The sequence below is a fragment of the Lactuca serriola genome, chromosome 2 (assembly GCF_051521515.1).
Source record: "Lactuca serriola cultivar US96UC23 chromosome 2, Lser_US96UC23_V15, whole genome shotgun sequence".
NCBI classification, from domain to species: domain Eukaryota; kingdom Viridiplantae; phylum Streptophyta; class Magnoliopsida; order Asterales; family Asteraceae; genus Lactuca; species Lactuca serriola.
In genome coordinates, this window is record NC_136409.1 from 54752360 (window position 1) to 54757721 (window position 5362).

A 5362-nucleotide genomic window follows, 5' to 3' on the forward strand; every position below is an offset into this window, starting at 1 on the left:
TACAACTGCAGTTGGATCGGTTTGGGGAATCAAGCTTGGGAGCAAAGTCTATTGTAATTTTGACATACAATGTGTCTATACACGATTGGTTTGGAAATCATGTTCTAAATTTTAGACAATTACAAATCACTACCCGGTGGCGATGGCCATCTGTTAGACTGGTAGGTGTGGGAAATGCCCACATGAGCGTTATTAGGAAAAAGACAAAAAAAAAAGACGTTATAACATGTTATGGTGGTAACGGAGAGCAACGCGCAAGCTAATAACCCCTGATAACAGGGAATGGGGGCGACGTTCACGTATTATAACATCCAATAACGCCTCTTGGGGCGTTGCCCATACCCACCTCTCTTAGCCATTTCAAGTGGACATAATTTGGGCTTTGTGACGACCATTTGTTGGCCACCCATTGGCCATTCCAAGGGCAGACTATTTTTCTGTAGATGTAAAATTGTAAAAGTCGAATATAGTGTTTTGTATAGTTTCGTATTTTATGTTATTTTACTAAGTCATCTTTATGCGAAGTTAAAGTCTAGACTTAGTATATTTTTTGTACACTCATGTTCCCTATAAATAGGGACTGAGGTTAGAAGTAGAAGGAGACTTTTAGTAACAAATATCTCTTTTCTGCTTATGTTGTAATCAATCTTTATCAATATGAGATCTGATTAATATTTACTCTTCGTGTTCTAAATTTTCAATTACTCAAATCAAACTTTGCTTTCTCAAATCTCGGTACCAATTCTCATCAATTGGTATCAGAGCAGGATTCAAACTGCTTCGATCTGATTTTCGTGTTAGAATCATTTGCTTTTTGAGTTGCAACTTTACTCAAAATTATCCGCGCATTTTGGTTTTGAAAATCAAATTTGATCTTCAGATTTGAATTGATTCTGTCTTTGAATTGTTAAGTCGAGTAATTGATTAGTGATTTGTGATCAATTCAATTGATCAAATTCTCTATTTCATCAAGTTTTTCAAGCTTTCTGAAAATTTCTGTGTTCATCAATGGCGAACTTCAACATGAATACAATGACTTCCTTCTCTCACTTGCTTGATTCTTCAACCAAAATTCCGATGTTAATTCCAGAATACTATGATCAGTGGGCTGATAGAATGGAAGATTACTTAAATGGAATTGATGAAGAACTTTGGAATTGTATCGATGGAACAGTGCAAGCTCCTGTTAATGTTCAACCAATTGGTCCATCTACTACTTCTACTGAAGTTGCTGATCAAGAAAAACGGTTGAAGAATAATGAAAAGAGGTGCATGAGGGAACTAAGAGGTGTTCTACCTCCTGTGGTTTACAATTACATCCGTAGTTGTAAAACAACCAAGGAGATCCGGAACACTCTAAAAGAGAAGTATCAAGGTAGCGAAAAGACGAAGATCAACTCTATGAAGCAATGTCTAGTTGAACTGAAGGAATTCAGACAAAAGGATGTAGAAACTCTTGAAAATTACTATGATCGTCTGAATGAGCATTTGTTTCGTTGCAATAGGTATGGAATCACTAGGTCTCTCATGGAGTTCAATTTAACTTTCATTATGGGTCTTTGCAAGGAATGGCGAAGTGTGAGCATGATGATTAAGAATCAACAGAGTTTTGATACAACTAAATTGAATGATCTCTACAATCAATTGAAAACACATGAATGTGAAGTTTCAGAAATGTATGAAGAATCAAAACAAAGTATTGGAGGTCCTTTGGCTCTTGTTTCAAAGGTATCAGAAACTGATGTTAATGAAAAAGATGGTTCAAATGATGAAGGATTTTTGATGAACTCTGATGATGAAGCTGTGGCATTCTATTCAAACAATAGCGTTAAGAAGTTTTTCAAAAAGCCTTTTAATCCAAAAGGAAAGGCTAGTGATGTGAAGAATGCAGTCACAAGAACTGGAGGGGAGAGGAAGAAATTGGAGAAAGCTGATGAGAAACAAAAAGATGAGAAAGAAGTGAAAAAGCTGAAAGGTGATTCAGGAATTTACTGTCACTACTGTAACGATGCGAATCATTTTGCAGCTGATTGCATGTTGCGAAAGAAAGAAAAGAAGAAGGAAAAAGTTAAATATGAAGCATACTACTCTGAAAAGATTGAAGAGATACGTGCTAAGACCAAAGGAGTGTCTTTGGTTGCGAAAGGTGAAACTGACAATGAAGAAAGTGGTACGTATCAGATCTGGTCTTCAGGATCTGATGACGAGGAAATGAGGCATCCCACACATGGAGCAATGTTCGCAAGTTTTGAAGATTGCGAAGAAGAAATTTCAGGAAGGTGCTTCGTATCCAAATCCACAGACAAATCACCCATGACAACCAAGGTACGTGCAATACTTGAATCTTTTAATATCCTTTATCTGCTTATGATGCTGAAATTGTTTTATTTGATGAAACTGTGGCTTATTTTGATTCTGTTATTGTGTCTGCTAGTACTGAAGCTCAAAAATTAAGTATGCAACTAGGTGAGACAAGGAGAGAATTAGAAATAAAGAGGAGCAGAGTAGAAAAACTTGAAATGCAGATCAAAAATATAGATTGTGATAGGAATAATCTTACAAATGATGTTAGGTTGTTGCTAGCACAAAGGAACATATATTGTAATTCTGCCAAACGGCTATATGCAAAATTAACTGCTTTTCATCATTCTTTTTACATTAGCAAAGAACAACATAGAAAACTGTTACCTTTTCTTGAATATGAACGTGAAAAAGTTGATGTTGTTTCTTATGATTGTGAAAGTATAATTGCTTAATTTGACAAAATACCTGATGATAGATATACATATGGTATTGTTAAAATTGATGAATTTCTGAATGCTGATGAGTTAGTTAACATTGTCAATGAAAGTTTGACAAAGAGTGAACAAGTGAAAATCTTAAAGAAAACAGAAAATTCAACTCTTGCCTCTCAATTCAATTATGCTGATATTGATGAAAATTCAAATAATATGAGTGAAATCAGTGAGATAGAAGAGGAAGAAGAGGTAGATTGTTCTCAATTGTCAATAGTTAATATCACATCTAAGATTAAAGGTAAAGAAATTATTGTTGATTCGATAGTAGAGGATGAAATTGATAAACCTTTAACTTCACAACATTGTAAGATTGATAATGTGGAAGTTGAAAGCTGGAAATCTGATGATAATGAAGAAAACAGAGAAGAAAAGAAAGATTCAAATGAAACACCTCAACGAGTTGTGGTTGATCAAGTGTTTGAAAATACAAAAGAATTTGACAAAATTTTAAATGACAAAGGCGCACATTATTTGGAAACCAACACAGTGGTATATCCAAATTTTGTATGTACCGATAAAACCATTTTTCCAAATCAAGTTTTTGTCACTACTGGAAATGCTGAGAAAGTTCATCCTGAATTCAACAAAATGATTGAAAAAAATAATCTAAAGTCAACCACAAAAGGTTTTTTCGCAAATCAAAACACAGAAGAAAACAATTTAACTCAAAATTCTTATGTGTTTCAAAAACAAAAATCATTACAAAAATGGGTGGTTAAAGGTGAAAAACCAAACAAAATTTTTGAAAAAGTTGAAAAATCAAAGGCTGAAGTGAAATTAAATTCTCATGAATTCAAATTGATGGTTGGAAATTATTCAACAGAAAATAATGTTTCAAAAAGAAAAGCAGTTTTCTGGCAAGTTGTGTCAAATGACAAACCAAGAGATGAAAAAGAACAAATTTCAAAAACAAAATCATCTAAATTTCAGAGCAATAATAAACAAACAAATTTTGTTGATAAAAGTCCATATGTTCGCAAATATGACAACAATCGAAAATTTGAGAATTCGCAAAAATTTGCAAATAATCAAAAGTTTCAAAATGTTGGCAAATTCACGAAAACTTCATCAAGTTTGACAGATTCAACTCAAGCAAAAATAAAATTTTCACGAAAACTACCAAATTTTCCAAATCCTTCAGTTTCAAAACAAACCAAAGTTTCATATACAAAAGGAAAATCTGATGTAAGTACAATCAATCGATGGTTTGAAGGGAAAGGAAGAAAATATCAAAGTGGGAAGTTTTCAGAGCAACAAATCAAGAATGCATTTGACAAGTTCGCAAATAACTCTTCCACTGCTAGTTCATCATCTCATCATTCGCAAGTTCCAGTTCAAAAATGGAAACCAGTTATCAAAAATGTGAATGTTGTGAAGGATAAGATTACAATCAATGGAAATCTAAAACTATTGAATGAATATATCTCAATATCTAGATCTAATGATGTTGATATAATGGATTCTGTCACAAACAAAGTGAAAACATGGTTTTTAAATTCCAAGAATTTGTTTCATTCTACTAATGATGGACCCAACAAGTCTTGGGTTCCTAAATTCTTTCAATAAATGCAGGTGATGTGTGACGAGCAATATGATTCTAAATGGTATATTGATAGTGGTTGCTCTCGTCATATGACTGGAAGAAAGGAAAACTTGCGAGATTATAGAAGTTTGGAAAATGCTGGAGTAGTTAAATTTGGGAATAATCACAAGTGTCAAGTGAAAGGCTATGGGAAAGTCACAAATGGAAAATTTACTATGAACAGAGTTGCTTATGTTGAAGGACTTCAACATAATTTGATAAGCGTGTCACAACTTGTTGTTGGTACTGGAAATCAAGTTGTATTTAATGAAGAAGGAAGTATCATTTCAAATGCGAAGTCAAATGAAATACTTCTCAAATCCAAAAGATATGGTGATATGTTTACACTGGACATCAAACCAATTGTGGGAAAACCTGCTGTGTGTTTACTATCAAAAGCATCTAATGATATCAGCTGGCTTTGGCATAGAAGATTGTCATACTTGAACTTTCGAAATATTAATAAACTTGTCACTGAAGATCTAGTTCGAGGGTTACCAGTACTAAAATTTGACAATGATTCTTTGTGTGCAGCTTGCGAACAAGGAAAACAACATCGAAAAGGTCATCCGATTGTGATAGATTCAAAAATCGTAGAACCATTGGAACTTCTTCACATTGACTTATGTGGACCGTCGACTGTTGCTACAATCAATAAAAAGCGGTATATTTTAGTTGTTGTAGATGATTTCTCTCGATTCACATGGGTGTTTTTTCTCAGGTTGAAATCTGAAGTTGCTCAGATGATGATTGATTTATTAAAAAGATTGAACTTAGTCTGAAGAAGAATGTACGAAAAATTAAAAGTGATAATGGTTCTGAGTTTAAAAATCAAACTCTTGATATTTTTCTCACAAGCAAAGGCATTTCGCATAATTTCTCATCCTTGTCCAATAGCCAAGACACGAGCAGCAGGTGGATTAGGAGTTGGTGCAACAGACTTGTCCTTGAAGTTGCTCTCAGCAACCCTTAAGAGACCTTG